Below are 15875 nucleotides of genomic sequence, written 5' to 3' on the forward strand. Positions count from 1 at the left end.
TTTTGTACCTTTGGTCTCCTGGCTGCTGTACTTGGTTCACCTTACTCTCCCCCTCTCCCCGAATGGTTCAGGGTCATGACCACTCTGGACTTTCCCAGATGTGTCTGCCTCTGGCTATGATCTCCCACTTATCTATAATAAACTTAGTCCTCCACCATACTGAGGGGCAGTCATGTCCTTTCCTTCCCTCTTTCTTTCTTTCTTTCTTTCTTTCTTTCTTTCTTTCTTTCTTTCTTTCATGAGTTACATAATTTATATTTAGGGAAACAATTTTTTAATATCTTTGAAGAGTCTTTTGGAAGGCAAATGCTCCCTTTGTGTATATTTTTTATTTTAATCAATTGTGTTAAAGTTTTCGACAATGTATTAGTTACTATTGCTGTAATTAAAACACACACACAGAAGAAGAAGAAGAAGAAGAAGAAGAAGAAGAAGAAGAAGAAGAAGGAGGAGGAGGAGGAGGAGGAGGAGGAGGAGGAGGAGGAGGAGGAGGAGGAGGAGAAGGAGAAGGAGGAGAAGGAGAAGGAGAAGGAGAAGGAGAAGGAGAAGGAGAAAAAGAAAGTTATAGATAAAGGGTTTACTTCAGCTTGTAATGCAAGAGGGAGACAATTTCATCATAGTGGAGAAGGCATGACAGCAAGCAAGCATGGTAAAAGGAGCAAGAAACTAGGTGATCACATTTTATCCACATGGGGGATGGGCAGAACACACAGGAAGTGGGGCCAACTAGGACCCCATGTTAGAACATATGCAGTTAAATGGGGTATATCATTTACATAGCACAACAAACTCATACTCAGTTTCTGCAGTAAGGGGTTTCTTCTTGATCTTGTTTTATCACAATAGCCCAGGCTAGCCTAAAAATTACTGCATTCCTCCTGTTTCTGTTTCCTGAGTAATCAGATTACAGGTACCAGTCACCTCACCTGGCTTAATGTTCTCTGTAGGATGATGTCATCATGCAGGTGAAGGCAGGTACAAGATAGAACGAGGTCTGTCATTGGACAAGAAGGCAGGATGAGCAGGAGAAAAGTTTTAGAGGGAGGAGGAGACTCAAGAGAGGGAGTAAGGGAGAAGTAACTGGGAGAACATGGAAGCGGATGTTAAGATTCCTCTCTGCACTTTTACAGGTTATTATGAATATTCTTAAGGGATGGATGTGTACAGGGCTTTGTATGTCTAGGTGGGCAATTACATGCTATCCATTAGAGCAGAGGTTATTGTGTTGTGTGTTCTTTCATGTGGCGATTTAAGTTCAAGAGAGTATGTGGTGGCTGAATACACTAGGCTGCCATGGAGTTGGGATGTATATTTCTGGCATGGTAGCAACCTGCTTTGGGAACTAGATGGTTAGAGAGATTGCTGCCAGGCTCAGAGAGTAGCCATTAGCAGTGTGATAAGGGATAGAGCAAAGCAGGTGAGAGGCTTTGCTGACTGAGATGACGATATCTACTAGATATCTTGGGGCATTGTAGTGCCAGACCTAGTGTTGGGTAAAAGGCAGCCTTTATTTTAATTTTACAGCAACAGTTCTTTTCTCCCCCTTCCTAACCCTCTGAAACAGTTTCTCTGTATAGCTTTGGATGTTCTGGAACTCCCTGTGTAAACTAGCTTGGTCTTGAACTCACAAAGATCTGCCTGCCTCTGCCTTCTGAGAGCTGGGATTAAAGGTGTGTTCTACCACTACCACCTGGCTTCATGTTCTCTTCTTAAACTAGCATTTTTCTTTAGCTTCTGCTACTCTATTCTCAAAATTTCCTCCTCACAATCTCTTTTGCTAGATCCTACCTTTAGGTTTTCTGGATTCTAAAATTAGATGGCCCTACACATACTTTATCTATGCTAACTCTTTCAATGAAATCGACTAACCCTCTGGTTTTACCCACCTTCCCCAACTTACATCACCCAAATATCACTTTCTCCCATGAGCTTTCAACTTGGATATGTAACCACCAATTTAACTTTTCCACTGCCTATCATTATAGAGATTAGAAATCCAAAGGTAGAAGACTAGCCAAAGTCTTCATATGACCAGGTATAAAGAAGAGCAAGTGTAAAAGAGAGTATCTTCTTTTCCAAAGAGAAGAAGAAAAAAATGCGTTGATTAGAAGTGCATAAAGACAGTGACTGAACAGTGGGAAAGTAGCAAAAGGAAGACTGGTGATACACTGAAAAGAAGATAAAAACACAGCTCCAGATAGAAGGGGCCTCACTGAATGGAGGGCATGGGTGGAGCCCCATCCATAAATGGAACCAGGCATTCCTAGTGAAAAGAGAGACAAATAGTTCCAATTCAGGGACAAGACCACAGCCCTCATATGCCTCAAAGAAAGTTGCAGCTTTTGGTGAAAGACTGAGACAGACCAGCAGGGGAAAGGAATCCCATGTTCCCATTCTATGTGACTGGGAGCACAATGGCCCAGCATCGTATAAGCTACTGGAGAAAATGGCAGTGCTAATGCTGCCAAGCTGCGGAGAAGGCTACAGGAGCTCAGAACAGATAGTGCTATAAGTAACATCCCATTGATGTCCAGAAACAGTTCTTCTTCTTCTTCTTCTTCTTCTTCTTCTTCTTCTTCTTCTTCTTCTTCTTCTTCTTCTTCTTCTTCTTCTTCTTCTTCTTCTTCTTCTTCTTCCTCTTCCTCTTCCTCTTCCTCTTCCTCTTCCTCTTCCTCTTCCTCCTCCTCCTTCTTCTTTTGAATTTTTTTCTTTATTGGATTTTTTAATTTACATTTCAAATGTTATCCCCTTTCCCCATCTCCCCTCCAGAAACCCACTAATTCCCCTGCTTCTATGAGGGTGATTGCCAATCCATCCACTCACTCCCTCCCACCTCCCCACCCTGACATTCCTCTACACTGGGCATCAAGCCTTGACAGGATCAAGGGCCTCTCCTCCCACTGATTCCCACCAAGGCCATTCTCTGCTACATATGTGGCTGGAGCCATAGGTCCATCCCTGTGTACTCTTGGAATGGTGGTTTATTCTCTGGGAGCTCTGAGGGGTCTGGTTGGCTGATATTGTTCGTCTTATGGGGTTGCGAATCCCTTCAGTTCCTTCAGTTCTTTCTCTAACTCCTTCATTGGAGACCCCATTCTCAGTTCAATGGTTGGCTGTGAGCATCTGCCTCTGTCCTCTCAAGAGCCAGTTATATCAGGCTCCTGTCAGCATGCACTTCTTGCCATCTGCAATATTGTCTGGGTTTGGTGGCTGTATATGGGATGGATCCCTGGGTTGGGCAATCTCTGGATGGCCTTTCCTTATCTCTGATCCACACTTTGTCTCTATATTTCCTCCTGTGAATATTTTTGTTTCCCCTTCTAAGAAGAATTGAAGCATCCACACTTCAGTCTTCCTTTTTCTTCCTGTGGTCTGTGAACTGTATCTTTGGTGTTCCGAGCTTTTGGGCTAGTATCCACTTATCAGCAAGTGCATGTGTGTACTTTTGTGATTGGGTTACTTCACTACGGATGATATTTTCTAGTTCTATCCATTTGCCCAAGAATTTCATGAAGTCATTGTTTTTTCTTTTATTGGATTTTTTAAATTTATATTTCAAATGTTATTCGCTTTCCCAGTTTCCCAGACCTAAGCCCTCTATCCCATCCCCCTCCCCTTCTTCTATAAGGTTGTTCCCCTCCCATCCAAACCCCCTTCCTGCACCCCCCCGACATTCCCCTACACTGGGGGTCCAACCTTGGCAGGACCAAGGGCTTCTCCTTCCATTGGTGCCCAATAAGGCCATCCTCTGCTACATATGCAGTTGGAGCCATGGGTCTGTCCATGTGTACTTTCTGGGTAGTGGTTTAATCCCTCAGAGCTTTGATTGGTTGGCATTATTGTTCTTATGGGGCTGCAAGTCCCTTCAGCTCTTTCAATCCTTTCTCTAATTCCTCCAATGGGGGTCCAGTTCTCAGTTCAATGTTTGCTGCTAGCATTCGCCTCTGTGTTTGACATGCTCTGGCTATGTCTCTCAGGAGACGTAGTCACTGTTTTTAATAGCTAAGTAGTATTTCATTGTGTAAATATACCACACTTTCTGTATCCATTCCTCTGTTGATGGACATCTGGGTTCTTTCTAGCTTCTGGCTATTATAAATAAGAATGCTATGAACATAGTGGAATGTGTGTCCTTGTTATGTCTTGAAGCATCTTTTGGGTGTGCCCAGGAGTGGTACAGCTGGGTCCTCAGGTAGTATTATGTCCAATTTTTAGGAACCTCCAGACTGATTTCCAGAGTGGTTGTACCGGCTTTCAATCCCACTAACAATGGAGGAATGGAGGAGTGGTCATCTTTCTCCACATCCTTGCCAACATCTGTTGTCACCTGAGTTTTTTTATCTTAGCCATTCTGACTGGCTGTTTTGATTTGCATTTCCTTGATGACTAAGGATGTTGAACATGCCTCTAGGTGCTTCTAGACCATTTGATATTTCAGTTGAGAATTATTTGTTTAGCTCTGTACCCCATTTTTTAATAGGATTATTTGATCCTCTGGAGTCTAACTTCTTCAGTTCCTTGTATATATTGGATATTAGTATCCTGTGTTTCTTTAAAGGAGTTATTTATGTCCTTAAAGTTCTCTAACATCATTATGAGATGTGATGTTAAATCAAAATCTTACTTTTTTGGTGTGTTGGGGTATCCAGGACTTGCTATGGTGGGAGAACTGGGTTCCGATTATGCCGGTGCCCTTGGTTTCTGTTGCTTAGGTTCTTGCACTTACCTCCTGCCATCTGGTTATCTCTGGTGTTAGCTGGTCTTGCTGTCTCTGACAGTGGCTTGATCCTCCTCTAAGTCTGTTTGTCAACACCTCTGGGAGACCAGCTCTGTACTGGCTGGATTTAGTTACAGAAAGCTGTGGCACTAGGTCAGCTCCAGGCACAGAAGGAAACTGGAAGGATCCTGTCCCAGACTGCTCCTCAGTTCCTGTGTCCTGAGGGCTCTAGGTAGGTCCCTCTGAGCAGAAGTGGTGGTCTCACCTGTGCTTTCTGGTGTGTCAGCACTCCTGGGAGACCAGCTCTTTCCAGGTAGGATCTGGGTACAGAGAGCTATTGCACAGGGTCAGCTCTGGGCGCAGAAGGAAACCGGAAGGGCAGAAGCAGATCTTAACAGCTTAGAGTAACACAGGAGTTCGATAGCCCTGAGTCTAGGGCCAGCAGATTCCCCCATCTGCTACAGAGCCTAAAAACTCCAATGCTCCAGCCGTCTCCTTTTCACCTACAGTTATATCACTCTGGCATTTTGATTAATACTGGGGAAATGTTGAAAGTTCTTAGACAGGTCTTCTGCCTGTACTGTGTTGTAGTTGCTTCTCACACTCCTAATGGATTCATTAGTCATCCCCTGCTAGAGAATTAGCCATCCCAGACATAGTCTTTGCACATTTTCCAGTTGTGTGTCTCTGTGTTAGTTCCCATCTACTGTAAGGAGAACTGAGCAATGGGTAGACATCAGTAGCCTGAAAATAGAGACTGAGATGACTGACTGCTAAGGTGTCTTCCGCCTCCAAAGCTACTTGGTGATTCTTTGATACTATTCTGTATATGCTGACATGCTAAGGGAAATAAGGAAGGTCTTAAAGTTCTAAAAAATATATTGTTAGGCAATAATGATCTCTGCTGGTTAGATGATACTTATACCAATAATCAAATTTTCTTGGTGCAGGACACTTCTAAGAAAGAAATATCAGTGAACACTCTGCTCACCCAGACAGGCCTCTTTTACATACACAACTAATTAGAGTGGGAAATTGAAACTTAAATGTATCAACTAAATACAAACAAACAATCATTTCCTAACTGAAGACCAGAGTGGCTCACTTAGCACCTCTTCCTGTCTAGGGAATTCCTACCCCATATGGCCTCATCTTTTCAAGTATAAGGGACAACTGGTCTAGTCAATAGTTTCTTGCTTCTTTTTCTAGTTCACAAGCATAAAATATATTCCTGAATACCAAACACAGCAGGTACTTTATCTGAGCCAGAAATGTTGGACCTATTGATACCCTCTTTGTGCTCTAGGATTTTGACTTCCCCTGTTGGATTGTGTTAGCATTTATCTAGGCTCCACCCCACAGTTACCTGGCAACAGCCAGATATGCCTGACTCACTATAAAAGAGGCTGCTAACCCCATTCTCTCTCTCTTTTCTTCTTGCACTAGCTCTGTCCTCCTCCACTTTCCCCTCCTTCCCATTCCTATCACCCATTTCTCTTCAAGTGCTCATGGCCGGGCCTCTACTCCTCTGCTTTCTCTCTGCCTTCTCTGTCTCTACTAACCCCTCAACTCCCCTCTGTAGAGGGCCACAATAACATTCACCACCACTAGATGGCGCTGGCTTCCACTGCGCCCCACGTGGAAGGCCAGAATAGCCTCCGCCATTACAAGATGGTGCTAGCCTTTCAGGAAGTTAACTGTGCGCATGTGCTAGAGTGCCTTCGTGCCAGGTCTTTGCCCACTCCGGGGAGTGCCTTATGAGATCACGGGTAAACAACCAATCAGGTGTGGATGCGCCGCGCTAGGGTGTATATAAGTGCACCATGTTGGCGCGCCGAGGCTTCCTCCTTAAGATTAAAATAAAGTTTGGTCACAGCAAGGATTTCTATGTACCCGCGTGTTTCTTGCCAGCGAGAAGTCGCGCGTGGGACACCCCTCCTCATGCCTAGAATAAATGCTATTCTATACTATACTGTGGTGTGCTTATTCCCTCAGGGGGAAGGGATGCCTCAGCATGGGCCCTTGGAGGCACCTCCTTCCCCAACACCTTACCGCACCTCTACCAAAAATATTCCCTCTCTTTATCTTTTTATAAAACACAAGTTGAAGGTGAAGTTGAACTGTTTGCCTGTCAAGATGTATAAGGCGAGTTAAGGATATCTGTCTCCATTTTACAAACCAGAGAATTGAGGCAAAAGGAAAGTAATCATCTAGACCATCCATCTTGACACACCTCTTCACTATGTCCTGAAGTCACAGAGTTTCATGTCAAGTAGAGACACTAAGGCCAACGTTTAACACTAAATTGTCCAAGTTTGTGTGGTGATCCTGTAACTCAACACTGAGGTACTAGTATTATAACATTCTCAAGATCAAATTAACAATATATGAAGCAGGAGAATAAATCAAATGTTTGGGACTGTGGATTTGGGAAGAAAGTAGTGTACCTCAGTGCGAGGGTAATGTAGAAAGATCCAGGCCATTTTTTGGTTGGGACAAGTCAGGGAATCCTTGCACCTTAGCAGGTAGAGTTGAGTCTTTGTAGTAGGGAGTAACTGGAATTTCAGAACTGATAAGGCATAAGAAATTAGGAAAAATTGGGGCTCTTTACTTGTGGCTTTCTTTGACTGAGATGGGAGCAACCTGATGTTTTATTTCATTTTGTCTTTTGAAAACTACATCCCTTCAAGAATGAGGGAATCAAAAGAGAAATAGGTAGAGGCTGCACTGAATAACTGAAGAAAGGAAGCCATTTCTTAGCAGACACCCGGCACCATGTCACTTCAGGAAGCCAAGATGTGAGAGGTTGTTATAGCTCTGCAACATCTGATCTTCTGAAGCGGTTCATTAGTAGGGCGATCGAATCTATTTTCCAATACTAGGCATATAAAACCTGGATCGGTCTGATAGATAGTTCTGTACTGAGAGACTAGATTGCCAGCTATTATGTAATCCCTGTATTTCTAACATCCAGTAGGAGGCACTACCTCATAGGAGGTAACTGAGAGTTTTCAAATAAAATGGAAAAAACCAAAATGAATAGAAAATATTCTTGGGTATCTGTTCTAAACTAAATAAACCTAAAAGAAAAAATTAGTTTTCTGTATAGAGAAAAGACACAAATTGAGACAGTAATTGGTAGTGAATAGGAGGACGTGATTTATTTAATATGCTCTCTGTTGTAGAAGTCCTCTTCTATTCTCTGATATTGTTTATCAAGGCTGTCAGACTTGTATGACTTTATTTTCTTTAAAAGTAATACTATAGGATTAGTGTGGCATCTCACTTCTACAATTCTAGCACTTATGAGGCTCAGGGAGGATGATTGTTCAAGGACAGATTGGATGAAAGAAAGGGAGGGCAGGAAGGGTGGGAGAGAGGGAGAGAGAGGAGGCACTATCTCTCAAAGTAAATAAGTAAATGTGTTGAAGTGTTTTATGTAACATACAAAGAAACACCAAACTGCAAAAGAGATTCAGAATAAATGTCTAAACTATCACAAATCAAATTTTACATAACAAAGTGGCTTGTTAAGAACCCTTTGTGGGGGGAAGAAAATTCATTATCTTCTTTCAATGATAATACTATAAGAATCTATAAGAAAAAGCAACTTCATGGTAGGCTAGAATTAGAGTTTTAAATGAACATTTTTCTAGATTGTTATTCAGATGTCATCAAACATGATTTACTTCCCTTATTTAATCAGCAAATATTTACTAGGCTCCTAGGCTTTTAGACACTAAGGGATGAGACAGGAGGAACATAAGATTCTTTGTTTTGATGGCGTTTGTTTTGGGGAAGGCGACAGGTGGTAATCAATAAAAAAGATAGCTCCTATTTTAAATCTATGAAGCTAATATAGAAGGAAATGTCTCAGAGATGGGTAGGCAAATTAGTTCTTGCTGTCTATTTTATAGATATAGTTTTATTGAAACACAGTCACTCCTATTAACTACTGTCTGTAGTTGTTGCTTTTGTGATATTAGAATTGGATATTTCTTGTCTAAAATGCTTGAGAGTATAGTCTTCTGGATCTTAGAATATTTGAGTATGCCCTAATGAGCTATCTATTCATTGTGATTCAACTCTAAATAGAAAACACATATATGTTTCATGTATGACTAACCTGATGTGTATGAAAATTTTTGGTCTGAATCTTCCACTAGTGGCATCTTCTTCTTTTTTTTTTAATTTTTCTTAACTTGAGTATTTCTTATTTACATTTCGATTGTTATTCCCCTTCCTGGTTTCCAGGCCAACATCCCCCTAACCCCTTCCCCTCCCCTTCAATGTGGGCTTCCCCTCCCCATCCTTCCCCCATTACCACCCTCCCCACAACAATCACGTTCACTGGGGGTTCAGTCTTGGCAGGACCAAGGGTTTCCCCTTCCATTGGTGCTATTCATTGCTACCTATGAGGTTGGAGTCCAGGGTCAGTCCATGTATAGTCTTTGGGTAGTGGCTTAGTCCCTGGAAGCTCTGGTTGCTTGGCATTGTTGTTCATATGGGGTCTCGAGCCCCTTCAAGCTCTTCCAGTCCTTTCTCTGATTTCTTCAACGGGGGTCCCATTCTCAGTTCAGTGGTAGTTGCTAGGATTCACCAATGTATTTGCTGTATTCTGGGTGTGTCTTGCAGGAGAGATCTACATCCGGTTCCTGTCGGTCTGCACTTCTTTGCTTCATCCATCTTATTTAGTTTGGTGGCTGTATATGTATGAGCCACATGTGGGGCAGACTCTGAATGGGTGTTCCTTCTGCCTCTGTTCTAAACTTTGCATCCCTATTCCCTGACAAGGGTATTCTTGTTCCCCTTTTAAAGAAGGAGTGAAGCATTCACATTTTGGTCATTCTTCTTCACTTTCATGTGTTCTGTGCATCTAGGATAATTCAAGCATTTGGGCTAATAGCCACTTATCAATGAGTGCATACCCTGTGTGTTTTTCTGTGATTGGGTTACCTCACTCAGGATATTTTCCAGTTCCCTCCATTTGCCTATGAATTTCATAAAGTCATTGTTTTCGATAGCTGAGTAATATTCCATTGTGTAGATGTACCACATTTTCTGTATCCATTCCTCTGTTGAAGGGCATCCGGGCATCTTCTGGCTATTATAAATAAGGGTGCTATGAACATAGTGAAGCATGTGACTTTTTTATATGTTGGGGCATCTTTTGGGTATATGCCCAAGACAGGTATAGCTGGGTGCTCAGGTAGTTCAATGTCCAATTTTCTGAGGAACCTCCAGACTGATTTCCAGAATGGTTTTACCAGTCTGCAATCCCACCAACAATGGAGGAGTGTTCCTCTTTCTCCACATCCTCTCCAGCATTTGCTGTCACCTGAGGTTTTGATCTTAGCCATTCTCACTGGTGTGAGGTGAAATCTTAGGGTTGTTTTGATTTGCATTTCCCTTATGATTAAAGATGTTGAACATTTCTTTAGGTGTTTCTCAGCCATTCGGCATTCCTCAGCTGTGAATTCTTTGTTTAGCTCTGAACTCCATTTTTTAATAGGGTTATTTGTCTCTCTGCAGTCTAACTTCTTGAGTTCTTTGTATATTTTGGATATAAGCCCTCTATCTCTTGTAGGATTGGTAAAGATCTTTCCCCAATCTGTTGGTTGCCGTTTTGTCCTAACAACAGTGTCCTTTGCCTTACAGAAGCTTTGCAGCTTTATGAGATCCAATTTGTCAATTCTTGATCTTAGAGCATAAGCCATTTGTGTTTTGTTCAGGAAATTTTCTCCAGTGCCCATGTGTTCAAGATGCTTCCACACTTTTTCTTCTATTAGTGTGAGTGTATCTGGTTTGATGTGGAGGTTTGATCCACTTGGACTTAAGCTTTGTACAGGGTGATAAGCATGGATCGATCTACATTCTTCTACATGTTGACCTCCAGTTGAACCAGCACCATTTGCTGAAAATGCTATCTTTTTTCCATTGGATGGTTTTGGCTCCTTTGTCAAAAATCAAGTGACCATAGGTGTGTGCGTTCATTTCTGGGTCTTCAATTCTATTCCACTGGTCTATCTGTCTGTCTCTGGACCAATATCATGCAGTTTTTATTACTATTGCTCTGTAATACTGCTTGAGTTCAGGGATAGTGATTCCCCCTGAAGTCCTTTTATTGTTGAGGATAGTTTTAGCTATCCTGGGTTTTCTGTTATTCCAGAGGAATTTGCAAATTGTTCTATCTAACTCTCTGAAGAATTGGATTGGTATTTTGATGGGGATTGCATTGAAAATGTAGATTGCTTTTGGTAAAATGGCCATTTTTACTATATTAATCTGCCAATCCATGAGCATGGGAGATCTTCCCATCTTCTGAGGTCTTCTTCAATTTCTTTCTTCAGAGTCTTGAAGTTCTTATTGTACAGATCTTTTACTTGCTTGGTTAAAGTCACACCAAGGTATTTTATATTATTTGGGACTATTATCAAGGGTGTCATTTCCCTAATTTCTTTCTCGGCTTGTTTCTCTTTTGTGTAGAGGAAGGCTACTGATTTATTTGAGTTAATTTTATACCCAGCCACTTTGCTGAAGGTGTTTACCAGGTTTAGTAGCTCTCTGGTGGAACTTTTGGGATCACTTAATATACTATCATAACATCTGCAAATAGTGATATTTTGACTTCTTCTTTTCCAATCTGTATCCTTTGATCTCCTTTTTTTGCCTGATTGCTCTGGTTAGGACTTTTAAAACTTTGTTGAATAAGTAGGGAGAGAGTGGGAAGCCTTGTCTAGTCCCTGATTTTAGTGGGATTGCTTCAAGTTTCTCTCCATTTAGTTTAATATTAGCTACTGGTTTGCTGTATATGGCTTTTACTATGTTTAGGTATGGGCCTTGAATTCCTGTTCTTTGCAGTCCTTTCATCATGAAGGGGTATTGAATTTTGTCAAATGCTTTCTCAGCATCTAATGAAATGATATGTGGTTTTCATCTTTGAGTTTGTTTATATAGTGGATTACATTGACGGTTTTCCGTATAGTAAACCATCCCTGCATACCTGGGATGAAGCCTACTTGATCATGATGGATGATTGTTTTAATGTGTTCTTGGATTCAGTTTGCAAGAATTTTATTGAGCATTTTTGTGTCAATATTCTTAAGGGAAATTGGTCTGAAGTTCTCTTTCATTGTTGGGTCTTTGTGTGGTTTAGGTATAAGAGTAATTATGGCTTCATAGCAAGAATTCGGTAGTGCTCTGTCCATTTCAGTATAGTGGAATAGTTTGGATGGTATTGGTATGAGGTCTTCTATGAAGGTCTGATAGAATTCTTCACTGAACCCATTTGGGCTGGGCTCTTTTTGTTTGGGAGACCTTTAATGACTGCTTCTATTTCTTTAGGAGTTTTGGGGTTGTTTACATGGTTTATCTGTTCCTGATTTAACTTTGGTAATTGGTATCTCTCTAGGATATTGTCTATTTCCTCCAGATTTTCAAGTTTTGTTGAATATAGGTTCTTGTAGTAGGACCTGATGAATTTTTGAATTTCCTCTATCCTGTTGTTATCTCTCCCTTTTCATTTCTGTTTTTGTTACTTTGAACACAGTCTCTGTGTCCTCTCGTTAGTCTGGCTAAGGGTTTATCTATCTTGTTGATTTCCTCAAAGAACCAGCTTTTGGTTCTGTTGATTTTTTGTATAGTCCTTTTTGTTTCTACTTGGTTGATTTCAGCTCTGAGTTTGATTATTTCCTGTCTTCTACTCTTCCTGGGTGTATTTTTTGTTCTAGAGCTTTTAGGCGTGCTGTCAAGCTGCTGATATATGCTCTCTCCTTTTTCTTTCTGCAGGCACTCAGAGCTATGAGTTTTCCTCTTAGCACAGCTTTCATTGTGTCCCATAAGTTTGGTATGTTGTACCTTCATTTTCATTAAATTCTAAGAAGACTTTAATTTCTTTCATTATTTCTTCCTTGACCAGGTTATCATTGAGTAGAGCATTGTTCAACTTCCATGTATATGTGGGTGTTCTTCCCTTATTGTTATAGAAGACCAGCTTTAGCCCGTGGTGGTCTGATAGCATGCGTGACATCATTTCTATCTTTCTGTATCTGTTGAGGCCTGTTTTTTGACCAATTATATGGTCCATTTTGGAGAAAGTACCATGAGGTGGTGAGAAGAAGGTATATCCTTTTGTTTTAGGATAGAATGTTCTATAAATATCTGTTAAGTCCATTTGGTTCATAACTTCTCTTAGTCTGTCTATGTCTCTGTTTAATTTCTGTTTCCATGATCTGTCCATTGATGAGAGTGGGGTGTTGAAATCTCCTCCTATTATTGTGTGAGGTGTAATGTGTGCTTTGAGCTTTAGTAAGATTTCTTTTATGTATGTACGTGCCCTTGTATTTAGGGCATAGATATTTAGGTTTGAGAGTTCATCTTGGTGGATTTTTCTTTTGATGAATATGAAGTGTCCTTCCTTATCTTTTTTGATGGCTTTTGGTTGAAAATCGATTTTATTCAGTATTAGAATGGCTACTCCAGCTTGCTTCTTCAGACCATTTGCTTGGAAAGTTGTTTTCCAGCCTTTTACTTTGAGGTAGTGTCTGTCTTTGTCTCTGAGGTGTGTTTCCTGTAAGCAGCAAAATGCTGGGTCCTCATTAGGTATCCAGCTTGTTAATCTGTATCTTTTTATTGGGGAATTGAGTCCATTGATATTGAAAGATATTAAGGAATAGTGATTATTGCTTCCTGTTATATTCGTATTTGGAGGTGAGATTTTGTTTGTGCTTGTCTTCTCTTTGTTTTGTTGCAAAATGATTAGTTTCTTGCTTTTTCTAGGGTCTAGCTTGCCTTCTTGTTTTCGGCTTTACCATTTATTATCCTTTGTAGGGCTGGATTTGTAGAAAGATATTGTGTAAGTTAGGTTTTGTCATGGAATATCTTGGTTTTTCCATCTATGTTAATTGAGAATTTTGTTGGGTACACTAACCTTGGCTGGTATTTGTGTAATAAGAGATTTGGGTCTGCATGACATGTCCAGGGTCTTCTGGCTTTAATACTCTGTTGAGAGGTCTGGTGTGATTTTGATTGGTCTGCCTTTATTTGTTACTTGACCTTTTTCCCTGACTGCATTTAATATTCTTTCTTTGTTTTGTGCATTTGGTGTTTTGACTATTATGTGACGGGAGGAGTTCCTTTTGTGGTCCAATCTATTTGGAGTTCTGTAGGCTTCTATGTTTATGAGCACCTCTTTCTTTAGGTTAGGGAAGTTTTTTTCTATGATTTTGTTGAAGACATTTACTGGTCCTTTGAGTTGGGAATCTTTACTCTCTTCTATACCTATTATCCTTAGGTTTGATCTTCTCAACGTGTCCTGGATTTCCTGTATGCTTTGGGTCAGTATCTTTTTATGTTTTACATTATCTTTGAAAGTTGTGTTGATGATTTCTATGGAATCTTCTGGTCCTGAGATCATCTTTCCTATCTCTTGTATTCTGTTGATGATGCTTCCATCTACTGCTTCTTGTCTCTTCCTTTGGTTTCCTATATCCATGGTTGTCTCCCTTTGTGCTTGCTTTATTGTTTCTATTTCCATTTTCAGTTCCTTCAGCTGTTTGATTGTGTTTTCCTGTAATTCTTTCAGGGATTTTTTCTTTCTTCTCTAAGGGCTTCTACTTATTTACCTGTGTTTTCCTGCATTTCTGTAAGGGAGTTCTTTATGTCTTTCTTAAAGTCCTCCATCATCATTATCAAATGTGATTTTAAATCTTACTTTTCTGGTGTGTTTGGATATTCAGTATTTTCTTTGGTGGGAGAATTGGGCTCCGATGATGCCATGTAGTCTTGGTTTCTGTTGCTTGGGTTCTTGTGCTTGCCTCTTGCCATCAGGTTGTCTCTGGTGTTACCTTGTTCTGCTATTTCTGACAGTGGCTTTACAGTGCTATTGGCCTGTGTCAGGAGTGCTGTAGATCTGTTTTCCTGTTTTCTTTCAGCCAGTTATGGGAACAGAGTGTCCTGCTTTCAAGTGTGTTGTCGTTCCTGTCTGTCCACTGGTCTTCAGGTGTTCCTGTCGGTGTGTGTCTTGAGTCCACCGGACAGGTCACTTGGAACAGAAAAGTTGGTCTTACAGACCTCTGGTCTCCAGCTTGAAGTCGCTCCTTGGGGCTGGGTTTCAGCTCTCTGTGAGGGGAGCAACCAGAAGGGCCTGCCCCTACTTCTGGGTCCCTGTGCACAGGGAACCCTAATGGTGCTACGTCTTTTCCTCTAGAGTCAGAAATGTGGGCAGAGAGCAGTCTCATCTGGTTTCCCAAGTATGTCTGCCCCTCTGAAGGTCTAGCTCTCCCTCACATGGGATTTGGGTGCAGGGAGCTGTTTGACTGGGTCTGTTCAGATTTCGGTTCAGTCTGGACCGCAGGGCTCTTGCAGCTTGACTGCCCCTAGTCTTCATTTTTAAACTTTCACTTTCTAATAGAGTATTTGAAATGGTGAGTTCGACTTTAGTTTGGCATTTCTAGGACTGTAGGACATGAAAGTTTGGTGAACATTAGGACGTGACGGTTTGATTTACCAATATGATAGTTTCCCATGTAAAAATTAGATTTTATCATATCAAAATTGCATAGAGAGTTGAAGTTTTAGTCATTTAATTTTTTAGATACAAAGTAGGCTAATGTTTACTGAAAGGTAGAAAGTGCTTACCAATCTTTCTAATATTCATTAGGTAAAAGAAAAGAGATAGCTTTGGTATGGCCTTGGCAATAGCTGGAAATAATTCCACTTAAATTTCTGTGCAAAGCTAGTCTTGGAATGGTGCTGCCTCTGTGTAAAGGCCCCTGTTCAGAGCCAGGGGTGGTGTGTTTACCCTTAATCCATCACTCAGTAGGCAGAGGCAAGGAGATAGATCTTTTTGAGGCAAGCTTGGTCTAATTAGTGTGTTCCAGGACAGCCAGAGCTATGTAGTGAGACCCAGTTTCAAAACAACAATAAGAACAAGGACAAGGACAAGAACAAGAACAAGAACAACAACAAGAACAACAACAACAAAAGGGTCCTAGCAGGTGGCCACATTGCAAGCTAATCTCAAACAGCTCTGAACTTGGCTATCTGAAGAACATTCAGTGTCTAAAGGACGAAAAGGAAACATCTCCTTTTGTCTCAGTGGGTAGGAGTGGAGGTTAGCTTATCTTCTGGCCTTAGATTTGAAACAATTCAGTTTTCT

This window comes from Rattus norvegicus, chromosome 2 (assembly GCF_036323735.1).
Source record: "Rattus norvegicus strain BN/NHsdMcwi chromosome 2, GRCr8, whole genome shotgun sequence".
NCBI lineage: Eukaryota > Metazoa > Chordata > Mammalia > Rodentia > Muridae > Rattus > Rattus norvegicus.